This window comes from Vulpes lagopus, chromosome 1 (assembly GCF_018345385.1).
Source record: "Vulpes lagopus strain Blue_001 chromosome 1, ASM1834538v1, whole genome shotgun sequence".
NCBI classification, from domain to species: domain Eukaryota; kingdom Metazoa; phylum Chordata; class Mammalia; order Carnivora; family Canidae; genus Vulpes; species Vulpes lagopus.
Window position 1 is genome coordinate 171,936,479 of NC_054824.1, and position 21,564 is coordinate 171,958,042.

The 21,564-nt window shown below is 35.3% G+C and overlaps 1 protein-coding gene and 1 pseudogene across 1 annotated transcript in view; both read right to left on the reverse strand.

Moving 5' to 3' along the window:
• The window catches only part of XPR1 (xenotropic and polytropic retrovirus receptor 1), a 224,596-nt gene that overhangs the window by 132,645 nt on the left and 70,387 nt on the right, over positions 1–21,564 (reverse strand). The window lies entirely within an intron of this gene.
• The window catches only part of LOC121472988, a 31,580-nt pseudogene that overhangs the window by 4,112 nt on the left and 5,904 nt on the right, over positions 1–21,564 (reverse strand).

The following is a 21,564-nucleotide window of genomic DNA, read 5'->3' on the forward strand; positions in this document are numbered from 1 at the left end:
ATAAATAATGTACAATGTACAAACTATGTACAATGTAGCAAAATAACTATAAAGTGATGAGTTTTTAGCATTTATTGTCTTTGCTTTTATTTTTAAGAATTTATTTATTTTAGAGAGAGCACATGAGCAGGGGGAGGCACGAGGTGGGGGGATCTCAAACAGACTCCACACTAAGCATGGAGCCCCACGCAGAGCTCAATCTCACAACCCTAAGACCATGACCTGAACCGAAACCAAGAATCACTTTTAACATAATTTAATTATAAAGTTTGTGTAACTTAATTTTTAATGATGGCTATGTTTTACAATCACCTCGTAAGATATCTAAAATTTTAACAATCAGCTTTTATGCAGGGGTACAAGCTGGCTCCAGTGTACTATTGGCTGGAGATTACATAAATGTTTCACAAACAAAGGAACTAAAACTTAGCAGTGATTCGTTTAGGATCACATGGTTGGTAAATGGTAACACTAATTCAAGCTGGAGTATGACAGCCTCTAAATCTGTGTTGTATCATACCTGGTTATCAAAGATATAATTTATACCAAACTTTAATATTAAAAGTCATTAAGGATGTTTTTCTATGTAAATATTTAAGTGTATACTTGTTTTTGTTGTCTTTTTTATTTCAAAGAACACTCTAACTATAAATAAGGAATAGTTTGCTACATGGACTTAGAGTTTTGATTGGAAAGATAGGGGCCTACTCAAAGAAATATTAATAGAGGTATGCTTCTTGGGAAGTGGTAAGCTATCACAACTAAGGGATTGGCGAGTCTTCTTATGTGTTATTATTTTTAAAATCTCTATTTTTCTGCACACATGTGTTTACTCCATGTATCTATATTATCTCATTGTTTCTGCCTCGCAGATTTCAATTAAAGTCAGAATAATATCTCTGCAAGGACTAATATTTAGTGACAGAGCCTTCCCTATTAGCTTATTTAAAAAAACACTTCACTATCCAAATTTCAGATCTAGTGAACAACAATAAGTACTAAAGAAACAACAAATAATCCCTTATAATTAAGAACACTAAAAATCTAACTAACAAGACTGGGATCCCTGGGTGGTGTAGCGGTTTGGCGCCTGCCTTTGGCTCAGGGCGCAATCCTGGAGACCTGGGATCAAATCCCACGTCAGGCTCCCTGTGCATGGAGCCTGCTTCTCCCTCTGCCTGTGTCTCTGCCTCTCTCTCTCTCGCTCCCTGTGTGACTATCATAAATAAATAAAATTTGAAAAAAAAATCTAACAAGACAAATTACAAATTAAAGAATAGACTGATTTGTGAACTACTAAGGGCTAAAAAGTACAAATAAACAATACATTACCAAATGAATGAATAAGAGCTCTGAACAATAATACAGTTTTACCCCATACTTTTAACATCTTCTGAAAGCCAGTGCCTATCCTGATAATCAGTGAAGATAAAAACTGAGATAAAAGTTGTTTACAGGCAGCTACAATAACCCACTGAGGGAAAACTGTTAATGATTACTAGTATTCTTTAAAAAAAAAAAAAAAAAAAGTATACCAATTTCTAAGTTTTCGATTCAGGCAATGAAATTAGATGCCTTGATCTACTATCTACTAAACAGGGTGTGAGTGAAGACATAGCTGTTGCAAATATTAAAACACAATACACTGATTACTCATAATTAAAAACAAAAGACCACTGTCATAAAAATAATATAATTAGATTTCAATTTGAAAAGTGAACTGTAAAAATCATGAAGCTGATTTCAATCATGCTACATAAAATAAATGTAACTTAATCCCATTAGATAGATAGGCATTTTATACACAGAACAACAGATTTTTAAGTAATTCTTATACTCATGTACCCTACCATGCACCCCCCAAACCCCCTGCTTTCAGAGGTTTATTCACTGCTGTTGAAGATTACCACTGAGACACCCAGGCATCCCCCTAAGAAAATGTTTTAAAGAAAAACTAGGTTCTAGCAAGATCGGGTTTTTTTGTTTAGAGAGGAAGAAGGTTTTTTTTTTTTTAAATGTCCTATTAAAAAAACAAACAAGCAATCAAGGTTTTGGTATTGAGTAAGATGTAGTAATAAGCACATGCCATCTGTCTCTCCCACTTAATTCTTCTATAAAACCTACATAGAATGCATGCGGCAAGCAGTTATTTGAGGGCTCTGAAAAGTAAATAAGAGTAAATAGTTTGGGGGAAAAGACCGGAATTTAAAGTAACAGCAAAGCAGCCACAAGATTAGCAATTTTTTTTTCCTTTTTGATATCCAGTGGCCTGGACTCAGTGTAGTTCCAAAACACAAAAGCAGGCATCAGTGCAGACAAATTGAGCGCAAAACCTCTTGTAAATCTGACCTGAGGAAAAGAAAGGGCATTCTTAACATTCAGTGGAGGAAATTTCTACTTTTCTTTTATCCATTTTTTTTTTCACCCCACCACCCAAGAAACTCCTTGGTAGTGGTGGTAGTAACAACGATGGTAATAGGGACTACAGAACATAAAACACTGAAGGAGGGCAGCCCCAGGTGGCGCAGCGGTTTAGCGCCGCCTGTAGCCTGGGGTGTGATCCTGGAGACCCTGGATTGAGACCCTGGATCAAGTCCCACGTCAGGCTTCCTGTATGGAGTTTGCTTCTCCCTCTGCCTGTGTCTCTGCCCCCCTCTCTCTGTCTCTATGAATAAATAAAATCTTTAAATAAAAAATAAAACATTAAAAAAAAAAAACACTGAAGGAGGGAAGGACCCCTGTTTCTCTCTCTGAACTTCCACTGCTTGGTCTCAGACACTGGCAAGTCCCAGGAATTGCTCAGCAAAGTGGGATAGAAAAGCCTTAGTTACCTGGCTAGAGGAACAAAAAGAGGAACTCCAGAGAACTAGAGTACTAAGGACAATGTACAAAGACCTTGGGAAAGCAAGCCCATAAAGTTATTTATGATCTCCTGGGATTACCTGTAAGCTGCATATGTGAAAATCTGAGTCTAAACATCACACCATAGACATTGAGAAGTGTACAGATACCAGGCTGACATTGGTCGACAATACACGAGGTATTGACATGACATACCTGAGGTAGCACAACAAAGGTTTTGAAAAAGGCACTCATGTAAAAATATCACAAACCATAGAAGGTGAAAGTTCAGACTTCTGTCAACCTGAACAAATCAATCATCCGTATAGAAGAACATTCTACAACATATAAGCAAGACCTTAGATCTCATAACATAATATTCTAAATATCCACGGCATAATCCAAAACTACATGGCACACAAATACCCAGGAAAACGTCAACATGCATGGGAAAGACAACAGACACCAACTCCAAGATGACATTGATGTTGGAATTATATTACAAAAACTATTATAAAAATGTGTCATCAAATAAGAGCAAATATTCTTGAGGAAGCGAAGGACAGAAAGCTCCAGCTAACAGAAGATAAAAGAAGAAGAATCAAATGCAAAATTTAGAAGAGAAAAACAGCAACAGAAATAAAAATTCAATGAAAGGATCCAACAAAAGAATAGACATGACAGAGGAAAGAGTCAATACACTTAAAGATAGATCAACACGAATTATCCAATCTGAACCACTGAGAAAAATAAAATTGGAGGAAGGGTAAAAGAGCTTCCTACTCTTAAGCTCCATGGAGGGGAGAGAGGCTAATATTACTTATAATATTTAATCAACCATACCTTCATAATGGAACCTCCACAAAAATCTCAAGTGAAAGGGTTCTAAAGCTTCAGGTTGGTGAATGCATACATAAGCCAGGAGAGTAGTGCACTCCAACACCATGGTAACAGAAGCTCTTGTGCTTGGGATGCTTCTAGACCTTGCTCTTTGTACCTCTCTATCTGGTTGTTCACTATTCATATGTATTCTTTATAATATCTTTCGAAATTAACTGGTAATAAATACTGTATTTTCCTAAGTTTTGTGACCTGTTGCAGCAAACTACTGAACCTGAGAAGGGGATTGTGGGAATCCTAATTTGTAGCTAAGTCAGACAGAAGTATGGGTAACCTGGGGACATACTATTTGCTATTGCCATCTTCACTTGAAGGCAGTCTTATAGGATTAAGACCTTAACCTGTGGTTTTGTTTTTTTGTTTTTGTTTTTGTTTTTTTTTGCTAACTCTAGGTAGAGTCATAAGTGCATTAAATTGTAGAAAACCAATTGGTATCCACCGAGAATTAGAGAATTGCTTGGTGTGGAAAACCCAAATATGTAGTGTCAGAAGTGTTTTGAGCAGAGAAAATCACTTTCTTTTAACTTCAAATGAGATCGATCTAAATACATGTTCAGACAGATCATAATCAAAGTGTAAAAAACTACAACTAAAAATAAACTCTTGAAAGTAGCCAGAGAAAAACAACTCATTAGTTACTACAGAACAATGATTTGAGTAACTGTGGATTTCTTACCAGGAATCAAGGAGGCTAGCCATAGAGGTTGAATCATATTTTTAAGAACACTAAAAAAAGAACTACCAACCCAGAATATATATCCAATGAATACATCCTTACGGAAAGAAGGTGAAACAAAGGTAATATCAATGGAAGAAAATCCAAGAGCATTTGTTGCCAGCAGACTACTCTTAAAAAAAAAAAATGCTAAAGGAAGTTTTTCAGGCAGAAGAGGAATAATACCAATAGAAACCAAGAACCTCAGCAATGAAGAGAAAGCAACAGAAGTGATAAATATTTAGGTATAGGTAATGAACTATTCTTCCATGAATTCTTTTTTTTTTTAAAGATTTTATTTATTTATTCATAGAGACACACACAGAGAGAGGCAGAGACACAGGCAGAGGGAGAAGCAGGCTCCATGCAGGGAGCCTGACGTGGGACTCGATCCTGGGTCTCCAGGATCACACCCCGGGCTACAGGTGGCAATAAACTGCTGCGCCACTAGGGCTGCCCCCATGAGTTCTTTAAAATGTTTGACAGGTGGGGTGCCTGGGTGGCTCAGCTGGTTAAGTGTCTGCCTTCAGTTCAGGTCATGACCCAAGAGTCCTAGGATAGAGCCCCACTTGCTGCTCAGCAAGGAGTCTTTTTTTCTCTCTCTCTCTTTCTGCCCCTCTCCACTGCTCATTCTCTCTCTCTCTCTCTCTCTCTCTCTTTCTCTCTCTAATAAAGTCTTTTTTAAAAAATAAAATGTTTGACAGTTGAAAAAAATTAGAACCTTTTCTAGTGGGGCTTTCAATATATGCTGATATAATATATGAGACAACTACAGCATAAAGGGGAAAAGGAAAAGAGACCTATTTGGTGTTAAGGTTTCTACATTTCAAATAAAATTGTAAAATATTAACTTTAAGTAAATTGTGAAAGGTAAGGTAAACATGTATTGTAATCCTTAGTGCAACCATTTTTAAAAACCAAAACTACAGAAATACATATGTAAAAATATAATAAATTAAAACAATTCTAAATATATTCAAATAACTTGCCTCCTCAAAAACAAGAGAAAAATAGATGTAAAAATGGAGAAAAATTTAAAAATCAAATAATAAAGGGATATAAAATTCCAAACAATTACATTAAATGTAAATGACCTATCACACCAATTAAAAGACAGATTGTTGTAATGAGTTTTAAAAAATTATCCAACTATATTCTGTCTACAAGAAACTCATCTATACATAACGATTTAAATAGTTTTCAAGTAAAAGGACAGAAAAACACATACCATGCAAACACTAATCAAAAGAAAAATTAAGGGGCTATATTAGTATCAAAGTAGTCTTCAGACCCAAGAAAATTATCAGGTATGAAATTCACCATATAATGAAAAGAAGCCAATTCATCAAGAATTTACAAATTCCTAAATGTGTATGTACCTAACAATAAGTTTCAAAATACATGAAGCAAAAATTTACAGAACTGAAAGGAGAGATAAACAAATCCACAATTATAGTTGGACGTTTCAACATATCTCCTTCAATAATCAGTAAAATGAACAGACAGAAAATTAACAAGAACACAGAGGAACTGAACAACAGCATCAACCAACTGGATCTGGCATTTAAAGAACACTCCACCCAACAACATCAGAATATGTTTATTCTTTTCAAAATGTGCATGGAACATTCACCAAGATAGACCCTATCCTGTGTCATAAAATAAGCTTTAGCAAATTTAAATGAATTAAAATTATATAAAGTATGTTCCTCTAAACCATAAAAGAATTAGTAATTAATAATAAAAAGATAGGAGCAAAATCTCTAAACACACTGAAATCAAGATCACTTCTAGATAACCCATGAATATAAAAGGCATCAAGGGAAATAAAATATTTTGAATTGAATGAATATGAAAAGACAACATGTCAAAATTTGAGAAATAGAGCAAAGGAGTGCCTAGAGGGAAACTTCTGGAATAAAAAAAAATTTTTAAGATTTTATTTATTTATTCATGAGAGACACAGAGAGAGGGGCAGAGACATAGGCAGAGGGAGAAGCAGGCTCCCTGTGGGGAGCCTGATGTGGGACTTGATCTCAGGACCCCAGGATCACGCCCTGAGCCAAAGGCAGATGCTCAACCACTGAGCCACCCAGGTGTCCCAATAAAATGTTTATATGAGAAAAGAAGAAAGGTCTCAATCAATCTAAACGTCCACATTAAGAAATTTTTAAAAAATGAACAAAATAGACCCAATGCACTCAAAATAAAAGAAAAGGAAAATAATAGAAATTGCTGAATTTGAAAACAAAAAACTCCATAATCAGTGAAATCAAAGGCTAGTTCTCTATAAACAAAAGAAACGGATTCGAAAAATGTCAAGCAAAACTAACAGAAAAAAGACGACACAAATTACCAGCATTTAATATAAAACGGGATATAACTACAGACCCTAGACATTAAAAAGATAATAGAAAAATAGTACAAACAATTCTAAGCACATAAATTCAACAACTTAGATGATATGGACCAATTCCTTGAAAACCACAAAATACCGAAATTCACACCAAATGAAACAGATAACCTAAGAAGTCTTATAACTGCTAAAGAAACTGGATAATGACAAAAACAATTCTCTTCCAAAAAACAAAATCTGTAGACCCAGACAGTTTCAATGGTGGATTCTACACAACATTTAATGAGGAATACCAAACTTCCAAAAAACAGAAAATACTTCCCAACCCAGATTCTGATGTTAATGTGATACCAAAACCACACACAGACAGTACAGGAAAAGAAAACTACAGACCCATATCCTTCTTGGATAGAAATTTTTAAAATCCTCAACAAACTATGAGATAATTTAATCCAGCAATATATAGAAACAATAATATACCACAACTAAGTGGGGTATATCCCAAGAATATAAAACTAGCTCAATATTTGAAAATCAATGGGCAGCCCAGTGGCTCAGCAGTTTAGCACCGTCTTCAGCCCAGGGTGTGATCCTGGAGACCCAGGATCGAGTCCCACATCAGGCTCCCTGCATGGAGCCTGCTTCTCCCTCTGCCTGTGTCTGTGCCCCTCTCTCTCTGTTGTCTCTCATGAAAAAATAAAATCTTTAAAAAAATGTTTGAAAATCAAGCAATGTAGTACACCCTATTAACAGTATAAAAATATAAAACCCGGGATCCCTGGGTGGCGCAGCAGTTTAGCGCCTGCCTTTGGCCCAGGGCGCGATCCTGGAGACCTGGGATCGAATCCCACGTCAGGCTCCCGGTGCAGGGAGCCTGCTTCTCCCTCTGTCTGTGTCTCTGCCTCTCTCTCTCTCTGTGTGACTATCATAAATAAATAAATAAAAATTTAAAAAATATTTAAAAATATATATATAAAACCCATGATCCTATCATTTGATGAAGAAAACACATCTGATAAAATCCCATGTCCTTCAACAGTAAAAAAAACTTTAGCAAACTAGGAATAGAAAGAAATTTCCACAATCTGATGAAAAAGCATTTATAAGGGTAAAACATCAGCTAACAATATATTTAATGGTGAAGACTAAGATGGGAATAAGGAAAAAGAATGGCCATTCCCACCACACCTATACAACATCATACTGGAAGTGCTGGTCAGTGTAATAATTTAAGAAAAAGATAAGGCATACAGACTGAAAAGGAAGACATAAAACTTCCCCTGTTCTCAGATAACATAACTGTTTATATAGACAATCCAAAGGAATCTACCAAGAACCCCTAAAACTCATAAGTGAGTTTTCAGTCACAGGATACAAGGTCAATACATTTAAAAAAAGTCAATCATATATTTATATAACACTGATGGACAACTGGCAAATTAATTTTTTTTTTTTTTTTTTTTTATGATAGTCACAGAGAGAGAGAGAGAGAGAGGCAGAGACACAGGCAGAGGGAGAAGCAGGCTCCATGCACCGGGAGCCTGATGTGGGATTCGATCCCGGGTCTCCAGGATCGCGCCCTGAGCCAAAGGCAGGCGCCAAACCGCTGCGCCACCCAGGGATCCCACAACTGGCAAATTAAATATAAAAACCAACACCAGGGGCATGTGGGTGGCTCAGTCAGTTGAGTGTCCAACTATTGATTTCGGCTGAGATCATGATCTCAGGGTCATGAGATCAAGCCCTGTGTCAGATTCTGCTTGACAGTCTCTCCCTCATCTTCTCCCTCTCCCCTTACCTATCTCCCTGTTCTTTTTTTTTTTTTTTTTTTTTTTAAACTAAGGACATCTGAGTGGCTCAGCAGTTGAGCGGCTGCCTTTGGCTCATGGCGTGATCCCGGGGTCAGGGATAAAGTCCCACATCAGTCTCCTTGCAGGGAGCCTGCTTCTTCCTCTGCCTGTGTCTCTGCCTCTGTGTGCGTGTGTCTCTCATGAATAAATACACAAAATCTTTAAGAAAAAAAAATGTAAACCACTGATGAAATACATAAAAGAAGACCTAAATGGAGAGGCCTATCACAAGTTATGGACTAGAAGACTAAACCATAAAGAAGTCAACTCTCCCTAAATTGATCCATAGACTTAACATACTTCCAATCAATATGACAGGATTTTTTTTCTACACAGAGAAAAACTGAGTCCAAAATTCTTATTGAAAGGCAAAAGAATTAGAAAAATCATTAAATTTCTGAAGAAGAGCAATAAAGTCAGAGAAATCACAGTACCTGATTGTAATACATAATCAAGACAATGTTGATACTATGGTACTGGCAAAAGGATGGACAGAAACATACAGCAATGAAACAGAGTCCATAAATAGACCTCCGAAAATAAAGCAAATTAGTTCCTAACAAAGGTGCAAAGGCAATCCAAAAGAGAAAGGAGACTCTTCCCAGCAAATCACATGAGAACAAATGAACATCTATCTATATGTAAGAAAATGAACTGGCCTAAACCTCACATCTTCTATAAAAATTAACTGAGATGACAGAACTAAATGTAAAACTATAAAACTTTTAGAAGAAAATAAAGGAGAAAATCTTTGTGACCAGAAGTTAGGCAAAGAGATGTTAAGGATGACACCAAAATGAAAAAACTGAAAAGTAGGACTTCATCAAAATTAAAAACTTTTGCTGTACAAAGGATATTGTTAAAAGAATGAAAAATAAGCTACAGACTGGGAGAAAACATTCGCAGTACACATAATCAACAAAGGACTTGTATCCAGAATACGTAAGAAACTTTCAACACTGGATAGGAAGAATATGGGCAACACAAATAAAAAATGGACAAGACTAGGAAACAGATGACAAGTGAAAAGACACTCAACACCATTAGACACTAGACAAATGCAAAAGAAAACCACAGTAAAAACGTTCTAAACCTAAGACTGTAGTGATGCTGAATATACTAAAAACATCTAAATTGCACACACTTTAAATGAATGATTTTATGTTCTGTAAATTATAAGAAAGACTCTAAAAAATAGAACTACAATGAAGTACTACCATTTATATACATATTAGAATGGCTAAAATAAAAAATACTGTATCAAGTGTTGGTGAGGATGCAGAACAACTGGAACTCTTATGTTGCTAATGGGAATGCAAAATGAAACAGCCACTCCAGAAAACATTTTGGCAGTTCCTTATAAAGTTAAACACAGACTTACCAAATGACCCAGCAATGCCACTTCTGAGTATCTAGAGAAATAAAAAACTTATATTCACACAAAAACCTGTAATAAAAGGAATGGATTACTGATATAAGTAACAACTTGCTTATAAATCTCAAAGGACTTATACTGTATAAAAGAAGCCAGTATCAAAGCTACATACATATTATTCAATTTATATGACCCTCTCAAAAAGACAAAACTATAGTGATGGGAAATGAGGGTTATGTGTAGGAGGAGGGTGTGACTGTACAGGGATAGCTCAAGGATTTGAGGGTGACAGAACTATTCTGTACCCTGATTATGGTAGTGATTACACAGATTTTACATAAGTTAAAATTCATAGAACTGTACACCATAAAAAGTAAACCTTAGGGGATCCCTGGGTGGCTCAGCAGTTTAGCGCCTGCCTTTGGCCCAGGGGATGATCCTGGAGTCCCAGGACCGAGTCCCACGTCAGGCTCCCAGCATGGAGTCTGCTTCTCCCTCCTCCTGTGTCTCTGCCTCTCTCTCTCTTCTGTCTTAAATAAATAAATAAATAAATAAATAAATAAATAAATAAATAAACAAACAAACAAACAAACAATCTTTTTAAAAAAAGTAAACCTTACTGTTAGTTTAAAAAATAAAATTTAAAATGTCAAGCAATCAAATAACTGTATCAATTTATACTATCACTACTGCAAGAGGCCATTTCCCAGCAAGGAGAGACACCAAACAAAAAGGAAGAAAATAATTTTTGTCAAATCATTTGTTTTAAAAAATACCATTTCAGATATATATAACCTGTATTTTCTCCAGTTTTACCAGCCTCGAGGAGTATTAGTGATAACTCCAATGTTTACAACCTGTTGCCCTTACTTGCTTATCTCCTATCTCCTTTTGGTCTCCACTCCCCCACCTCTAACCCAGTTATTTGTGAGAGGTGGTCTTAGGTTCTTCACATTCTGTCCGTATTTAGTTATGTTCAATCCTTAAAAAACCACTTCACCATTGCTAATGGTGGAAGGCAAATCTGTAAGTCCTTAAAAGGTTCCTTTAGCCCTCAATATAGAAAAGACATTCTAAAAAAAAAATAAAATAAAAATAAAAGACGTCCTAAATTTCCTACAGAGATGAGGAGAACACCTTCTCATTGTAATTGTTTCAGGTTCCTTGAATGTGCCATGCTCATCTCTAGATTCTGGTACACACTCTTTCTTCAACTTGAAAAACTTCCCCACCTTTTTCCTAGCCAATTCATCCTCCAAGTGTCAGGTAAAACATTAATATCTTAAGACAACATTCTCTGACCCTTCCAGATTATGTTATAAATTCTCTTGTCATATTATTCTACAGCACTCTGTATTTCTTCTTCACAATACTTAAATTCTTTCAATTACTTATTTAAAATCATTGCTGGGGGGGGCACCTGGGTGGCTTAGTCGGTTACTTGTCTGCCTTTGGTTCAGGTCATGACCCCAGAGTTCTGGGATTAAGCTCCAGCATGGGGCTCCCTGCTCAGCTGGGAGCCTATTTCTCTCTCTCCCTCTCTCTCCCTCTGCCTGTCTCTCCCCCTACTTGTGCTCTCTGTCAAATAAATAAAATCTTCAAAAAAATAAAAAACAGGGGCATCTGGGTGGCTCAGCGGGTGAGCATCTGCCTTTGGCTCAGGTTGTGATCCCGGGGTCCTGGAATCGAGTCCCACATCAGGCTTCCCATGGGGAGCCTGCTTCTCCCTCTCCCTATGTCTCTGCCTCTCTCTCTGTTTCTAATGAATAAATATATAAAATCTTTTTTAAAATAATAAATAATAAGTAATTAATAAAATAAAATCACTTCTGGGTTACATAGACCCCAAAAGGACAGGACAAGTATCTATTTCATTTATTGTCATGACTAGTATATGGAAGACACACAAGACTGACTGGCTGCTATATACCTTGAGAGGTAATGATCTCTCTATCCCCAGAGGTGTGAAAAGAGGACTGTGCGACCATCTCAATAATAATGTAAAAAAGATTCATGCAATGGAGGGGTCTAAAGCTAGAAGATCTTCAAAATCCTCTGAAACACCTTATTATAGTGTGAATTACAAAATGTCATGTAATTAGAATACAAGGGAACACATACTAAAACTATTCTGAACATAATTTATTCTTTACTATCTTATTTATAAGATAATTTTTAAAACCAGTGCCTCAGTTATTAAGAGTGAAAATAATTAATATAAATCAATGTAATTATATTGTAGATGAAAGAAATCATTAAGAGGTAGTTGAAATTAAGAGAATGTCAGCTGACATGTTCTCACCCTTTGATCAATCAATTAAAATATTTAATGACTATACAAATCAAATTCTGGTGAGACACAGTATTAGTACTAAATGCGCCTAAAAGATGTCTGAAATAAAAATTCAAAACAATATTTAAAAATTTAAAGGACCAAGCTCAAGCTTGTCCTCCCACTGAATTAACAGATGTTGCCTGTTTTTGTTTGGAATACATATCTTCTAACAGAATTAATTATTTAGCTAATATTTTCTTTCTTATGAAATCTGGTGTTAATTGGAAATCAATTTTTCTTAAGTCTAAACAAGTTAAATGTTTAGAGAGAGCCATAATGTAATACTCAAATCTGTTTAAAATCATTTAAAAAGACACTATTTGACCAGTTTTCAAATAGTCTTGGACTATCAAAGACAGACATTTTGTCTAACAATATGTATTTCTGAATTCAAATGGATTTTTGCAATACAACAGGCATTATTCAATGAAGTCACATTAAAAACATATTAAAGATCAAATCTCCCTTATGAGTACTAAAGGGAACTAAATTACATCTCTGTCATTCCTCAGTCACATTACAGACAAAGATCTCAAGATCCTTAACTAATTACATCTGCAAAGACCACATAAAAAAATAAATAAAAAGTTACAAATTTTCAATGAAGGTCACATTCTAAGGTTAATCTTTTTGTGCTTCAACTTCCCTTCTAATATAGAGAGGGAGTGCTGATTAAATACTTCTTTTTGCAAGTCACCAAAGGCATCCTTATTGCTGCTAAGACAGACCCTTTTCAATCCGTATCATCTGAGACCCCTCTGCCTCATTTCACAATACTGACCATTCACAGTTCTTGACACTCTATCTCTCATCTTGGTTTCCAACATACTAATCTTTAGGGTTGGTTCTTACTAAAGTCTACCACCTACTGGGGAAGACATCAAAATCTTTATCTCTGGCTCATATCACCACTTACTGAGATCTATAGGACATGCTGAGCATCTGCTATTGGCTGTCCCACAGACATCTTAAATTCAACTAATCCAAAATTGAATTTATCAGGCAGCCCAGGTAGTTCAGCAGTTTAGCTCCGCCTTCAGCCCAGGGCCTGATCCTGGAGACCAGGGATTGAGTCCCACGTCGGGCTCCCTGCATGGAGCCCTGCTTCTCCCTCTGCCTGTGTCTCTGCCTCTTTCTCTCTCTGTGTCTCTCATGAATGCATAAATAAAATCTTTAAAAACAACAACAACAACAACAACAAAATTGAATTCATCAACTTGGAAGTGTACAGGTTAGGAGCAAAACCTCTGGAATCAAGATTACTCTACTTAAAATCCTGGCCCTGCCTCTTTCTTATAAAGTGTCCAACCAGGGAAAAGATCCTCTGACTCTTTCTTTGACTCCTTCTCTTTTCTATAAAATAGAAATAATAACCAACCTACACCTAACAGATTATAGTTTATAATGGTGAATAAAATCAAGGTCTGAAATGGTCAATCCTTATTTCACCATGGAGGTTTATACTATGCTAAGATGTGAGTTATATGGCAATGGATTTGTAGAACCAAAAACTATAGTGCTTCTAAGAATCAAAGATGTATTTCCCATACCACCATGTTTTAACAGCATTTCTGTTATCAATAAAGTATACATCTTATAATTTTTTTCTGAAAAGCTGATATTAAATTATGATAACTGAGGAAATATTAAAGTTGATACTGCTTCTCCTCTCAACATAATGATTTTTCCATTTACTAATTAATGGCATCTCTTTTGGAGTTTAGCCTATCAGGTAGTGTTTTAGTTAAGTAGTGTTTATTTCTCTAGTTATCATAGCACTTCAACCAGCAGCAGCATGTGTAAGAGAAACCATATTTATTTAAGTTCCTTAAAGTGAATCTGTGATTTAATTATAAACTTCTTTTTTCCAATCCCAGTTCCTAGCATCCACAAACCCTTCCTTATCCTTAAGGCATGCTGCATTATAACTTTTGCAAGTCCCAGGCATTTTTGCCTTGGTAAACTGCTAGTCCTATTGCATGAAATATTGAAAATTATATTTTACAACTGCACTATTATAAAGATGAATATAATCCAGGTTGGATTCATTATTCTAATATTCATTTTCTTCTGATTTTAAAATAAACTAAAAACTTTTTTGCAGGCTCCCAAGAGAGATATGGGCCCTAAGTACTGTGCTTATATTACAGTGCCTAATGGATAAGTGCCTGTTTCAAGACTGTGCTAAAAAGTCAAATCTATTCAATATTCATTGATCTCTTCCCAAACATTCTCAAAGCCAAACGTTATCTTCTAACTCTCACAGCACTTGGTTCTCTTTTTCCTTGTAACATTTATCTCATTGAGTTAGATAGTTAATAGTCTACTCCCTTCTAAGGACCATGGTTTACTTATTTTTTTGACCACCTCTCACCTCTAGGATTTGGCACATGATTCTGGTTTTTTATTAAGCTATGTGTTAATGTATTCAGGAGAGAACCCAGTCTTCTTTCCATCTCTGTTTGTAGAAGGAAGGGTAACAAGAACTATTAGAACAGAAAAGACTAATAAATACAAATGGTCACACACAATATGCACATAGAAAAACTATGTGATGTAAGATCATGAAATAGCCAAATGTCTCAAGACAAGCTAACTACTACTCCTAGTAGATAAGACAGAGAAGACAGCTATCTATCTTCTTACTAGAGAAGATAGCTATCACATATAGGTTGTCTGAAAGAATTTGGTGCCTTTTGTGGCAAAATGGCGCTAGCATAATAACTGGAATATTGACTCTTAGGTTACTTACATAATTAAAGCAATAGTTTTAGAGCTAAAAAATATGTGTACACGCTAAACTTCAGGAGTTTTTTTAAGTTATAATTTTTGTTATGTAGTATTGTCAACAGTCACTTTATGACTTTATCACCATTTTGGAGTTATATAATATAAAAAGCTTCAATAATTTATGAATGCTTTAGGTACTTACAGGGTATGACTCCCTAAAATCTCCTGTCAAATATAAAGCAGATACTAAAAAAGGGGAGAGATGTTTATCATTTGTTGGTCTTTAAGAAAATACAAAAAAAGCCTTTAACATTTTTCAGTGACAATGCTATATGGTTTACCAGGAACTATCATTCCAAAACTGTGGGAAAATAACTAATATACAGAGGACATCTGCTGTATTAAAATATAAAATTAAAGAGAATGTTCTCCATCTACCCAACATAATTATTTTATTCTTTAAAATACAGAGTGATGATAAAATGCAATGTATTTACATTAGAGGTCTTGGGGACATTTGATAATTCCACTGACCTGTGTAAATACACCACCTGTCCAAAACACACTAGTCTATAAATAATCATAGCTCTTCGCATCCCCAAAATGGAAACATCATTTCAGGAGGAAAGCAAAGCAAGAGAGACAACTGTGTCAGGTTGAAAAACAGTCTGAACTCTATTTTGGGACCACTGTTCTGATAGTTAAGCATTTAACTTTCTTAGGCAGGATTTTTCAAAAGATTTGTCAATCACAGGTTAATAACCATAAATTAACTTATCAGTTAAAAACAAAGTAAAACTACATTTTCATTCAACTAGGTTACATTATATATCAGATCATTTTATACCACAGGCCAATTTGTCAACTAATTTCTTCAGTTTCATTTAGTCCTTTCTTAAAATGAGAGTTCTAAATAAAATCAAAATGTATTACTGAATGTATAAATTAAAGTAACATTTTAAGGTCTCTCTCCTTTACACATTTTTTTAAAGATTTTATTTATTTATCCATGAGAGACAGAGAGAGAGAGGCAGAGACATAGGCAGAGGGAAAAGCAGGCTCCCGGTAGGGAGCCCAATGTGGGACTCCATCTCGGGACTCTAGGATCACACCCTGAGGCGAAGGGAGATGCTCAACTGCTGAGCCACCCAGGCGTCCCTATACATTTCTGTTTAAATGATCACTGTATGTAACAAAAATCTAAATTCTAATACTGTGCCTTAGAAGGACATATTTTACCTATATTGGGACAATGACATTCAAACTATGACCCACATAACCAGTGGCAAAACGACACTTCCAGTTCCTGCTCAAACCCAAGACAGGCACAACTTGTTTCCTCACCTCTCTCAAAGACCTACTTTGATACTACCCCAAGTGCACTGCAAACCAACTACTAACAAGTACCTAAGTTTACTTGTCAGTCTGTCAAATTCAACACTCTCAAACTTGTTGGCTTAATGTCAACAAATAGTATCAAAAAGAAAAAACGGGAAGATAAATTTATCTAAACACTGAAATCTTACATTCTTATTTTCTCCAGAGTCAGCACAGAATGGAGGAATCTCCTATAAATGCTAGTGACATCTCACCACCCCATGCTCTGATCTTACTCTCTGATAAATTCTACCTTTTCCACATTCTGATTTGGATAGTATAACACTGATTAAGGCACTCTATATGGGCAAAACTCCTGAATTTTACTGGCTGATACAAAAAGGGACAATAACATTCTAACTCTATGGTTTTTAAACTTTAGAATCCCTTGAAGAGTTTGTTAAAACACAGCTGGCCAAGCCCTTCCCTTGATTTAATAGGTCCAAGATGAGGTCCAAAAATTTACATATCTAAGATTTATTTATTTATATTGAGAAAGAGCTTGCACAGGAGCAAGGGGAGGGGCAGAGAGAGAGAGAATCTCCAACAGACAGAGATCCATCTCTGACCCCAATATCATGACCTGAACAGAAACCAAGAGCTCAACTGACTGAGCCACCCAGGTACCCCCTAAAATTTACATTTCTAACAAGTACCTAGGTGATACTGATGCTGTTGGTCCAGAGGAACACATTCTGAAAATCATTAGTCTAATAATCTGAAATTGTAATATTCATTTTCGTGTTCTACACACAAAATCACACCTCAGATTGCTCTAAACCCACCAATTTATAAGTGTTACTTTATACTAACAGTTTTCAAATTTCTCTTACTGGATGATAGATAATTACAATATGTATTTTCTCCAGTCTTTTATGCTGTATCTACTTAAAAAAAAAAAAAGGTTCCAGGGTTCCAGAAGAGGCTGTCATATTACCTACTGTTTTAAAACAATGGAACTTCAAAGTCTTCAGTAATTCTATCATGTCACTATATAATTATTTGCCATTCCTCATTAATGAAATTTATTCTCTAAGACACTATGCTTAGGTTTGGTTTAGATAACTAAAGTTTTCCTTTAAATATTTCTTGAAAGATAAACTAATAAACATCATTAAGGCAGCTCCTCTCCTATCTCCTAGTACTTTCTGCTCTCTTTTCTTCTGTCAGAACCACTTATCTTTTCATAAACCACACTTTGGCTCTATTGATCTCTAAGAAATAAAATGTTAGAAAGATGCTTAAACACATCAATATTTATTAAACATCAAATTCAAACATTTTGATCCAGCAGACAAAACACTAACATACTTCTCCAATCTTCTTTCAGATTCTCTTATACGATATGATCCCTCTTCTTGCAAGTCTATCTGCTAACTGTCCATTAGATTTCATTCCCCTCAAGTGAAAAGTTTTATTTTTTTTTTAAGTGAAAAGTTTTATGTTCTCCTTTCAATTAATATCATGCTTAAAATAAGCTTGAAAGAAAAAAGAAAGCTTGAAAGTATTAACTTACTTTTACCTGACTGCATTCAATTCATTCCAGTAATTTTTTATCTGCTAACACATATTACATATGAACTATATTGTTTTGTACCTTCAAAAACTGCTTTTATCAGGCATTCACTGTGTATTTTCATGTTCAAAAAATTGTGAGGTTCTTCGATTTTTTTTATTCCTTCATTTAAAGAAAACTATTTCATACAAGACAGCATGTAATAAATACTTACTGAATACCACAACTTTGACAAATAAACAAGTTTACTAAATATCAGTGTGGAAAAGAATGTCAGAGCTTACCAATATAATTGTAACTCCTCTTCTGCTTGGCACACAAATAAACAATACTTTCCAGTTCCTCTGCAATTAGGTGGGGCCACATAACAGAGTTCTGGCCAGCAGAATGCAGATGTGAGTGATATATTCCACTTCTAAGTCTCGGCAATTAAAACCTCCCACACAATATCCAACCCACTTTCCATTTCTGTGGTGACCCTAGAGGTCACATATTGAAAATGACAGAAATATAGGAGAGAAGAAGGCTGAACCCTTAAATCACTTTTTGGAAGGAATATATCTAGGAAAATGTCCTAATCAGGCATATCCATACTAAACTTTGTGTGAATGAGAATTAATCCTTCATTAGGTTAAGCCACAGAAACTTGGATTGATCTGTTACAAAAGTGGCATTACTGATTATCAATACAGCCAATAGTGTTCAGGAAATTAAAGAAATCCCCCCCCCTTTTTTTTTTTGCAATTTCCCAGAGATTTAACTTAACTGTGCATTGTCCTGAGTACAGTCTTAGAGTATTAATAGTCTTTTTTCACTCAGAAATCAGCATTACTATATTATTAAAATACATTGTATAGTACAATGAAGTAGATGACATAGTCTGGCACTTAAAATGTATTTCAAAATGATTTCTAAAAAAAAAAAAGAAAGAAAGAAAATGATTTTTTTTAATTTTTATTTATTTATGATAGTCACAGAGAGAGAGAGAGGCAGAGACATAGGCAGAGGGAGAAGCAGGCTCCATGCACCAGGAGCCCGACGTGGGATTCGATCCCGGGTCTCCAGGATCGCGCCCTGGGCCAAAGGCAGGCGCCAAACCGCTGCGCCACCCAGGGATCCCCAAGAAAATGATTTCTTACACAGTATTTGTTATGAGAGCACTTATAATATTTTATTCATATTGGAAATAAAACTACTACATCTGAACCCCTTATAAGGGCTCCTTATTTCTAAGACCTATGCAAAGTAAATTTTCAAATAAAAAGAGAAAAACAACTAATACTGCGACCAGAATAGGTTGATTCCATTTAGTAGGGAACAAGTATTAATGTTTAAGCCACAATACCTACATCATGTTCTGTCATACTGTCCTGATTCAAAATAAAGTAATAGTAAAAACATTTTAATAGTAAGAACATTCACTGTCTTGAAAATTATGTTGCGCACACACACAAACCATTTGCTACATACAACAGAAAAAATGAAGTAGGAACAATTCCAATTATGTATTCCTTTTTTTCTTTTTTTAAGATTTTATTTATTTAAAAGAGAGAGACAGAGATAGCCACCAAGATAGCACAAGCAGGGAGGAGGGAGAAGTAGCAGGGAGCCAGATGCAGAGCTCAATCCCAGGACCCTGAAATCAGGGAGCTAGAGCCAAAGGCAGATGCTTAACTGACTAATCCACCCAGGTGCCCCCCAATTGTGTATTCTGATTCAAACTATCAAAATCATTTAATTTCTTGGTTTAAAAAAAAAAACTTTCCTCAAAGGGAAAATAATTTTAAGTGTACCAACCACATGAAGTTAAAAAAATTAAAATACGATTTAAGATTTCTAAGAATCAGCAAGGATACCAGAAAGATTTCCTAACAGACAATCTCACATAAAGACAAAATTATGCTGACTAGTGTTATTGTCTATTCAGTAAGTGCACATAGCCTTTAATTGAAAAGGAAAAAAAGATGTTGACCCTAATTTTCTGACTCTTGTTTTATGACAGTCCTCAGTTTTACTGGCCGGCTTCCTGGTTTTATAACTGATATTACCAAGATAAAATGTTCCTAACAAAAACATGTCTTTCAAAAAAAAAAAAAATGTCTTTCTAAAGGCAAAGAAATTAAGAACTAACAGATTATCCCCCCCACTACTAGAGGAAACTATAAAACTCTATTAAATGTATAGAGCATGTCTCAAATGGCAGTCACCTCCCAAACCTTAATAATCTATCACAAAGTAGTTACTTAATACAGTTAAAAATTTTAATGAAAACCATTACAGTAGTATTGGTGAAGAAATCCAGAATGTATTCAGGAAACTTTTTATGTCCCACCATCCACTGACTAACCACAACCTAAGAAGCAGTCTTCTTAGGCTCTTATTGTTAAAAATTTCATTTCTGATACAAGGTTAAGCTGTTCCCCCTAGTCCATATACAAACACTGTATATTACTCAAAAAGGAAAAAGTATAACTAAATCATATTAGTGAAGAATTAAACGTAAAAAACAAATTCTAATATGTCACTGAATACACTATGCACCATGAGGAAAGTGTTACAGACATGGAGCTGGGCGGGGGGGAGTCTGTCCTATTTGATTTTTAGTAAAAGCTGCAATGAGTCTTAGCGAGCAAAATACTTGAAATGAAAAAGAATAAAACTATGAGAAATACACCTTTTTTTTCCTTCTTACACATAATATCCCTTCAGTTTCTCTGCTCTATACAAAAGGGATAATAATGACAATCATTTGTAAATGAAGGGTAATATTTGTTTCTTGTTTGTGTTATTTCATCAATGCATTTAGCCTTTTAAAGTGTCTGATGTGCTTAGTTAGCTAAGGAAATATGATAATCATATATGCTTGTTTCTGTGCCATAATTTTAGCTTCATTATGTCAAAAGAGGATAAACCAGATTAAAAGTATTAGTAATTTCTAGAACATATTTGTAAGAAAAAAAAATACAACTCCTGGTGAAATCATGATGTGCTAGTATTATTTTTTCTACTGCACATTAAGATAACAGAAATATTAGAAAGAAAATGTTTATTAAGTGTACTTCTTAAAATAATCCTATCTGTTGGATACATATTACATTTTAGGAACCATGTAAGTTAGACTATGTGACAGGAAAAACTCAAAGCCACTTATCTAGACAGATAATGTTAAACTCATGACTTAAAAGGTTAAAAACAAGAAAAAAAAGAATAAACACCATATAAACCTTGAAATTATTTACCAGACTTGAGGAAGACCCTTTTTTTTTAAGATTGTATTTATTTATTCATAGAGACACACAGAGAGAGGCAGAGACACAGGCAGAGGGAGAAGCAGGCTCCATGCAGGGAACCCGACGTGGGACTCGATCCGGGGTCTCCAGGATCACACCTCAGGCTGCAGGCGGTGCTAAACCGCTGCGCCACCGGGGTTGCCCAAGGAAGACCCTTTTATAGTAGCATAATTCATATACGGTAATAATCTTCATAAAGTAAATGTTTGTTGGGCACGTACTGTATACAAGCAGAAGGTACTGGGAAGAAGAGGTATAAACCTATAAATAAAACGTATA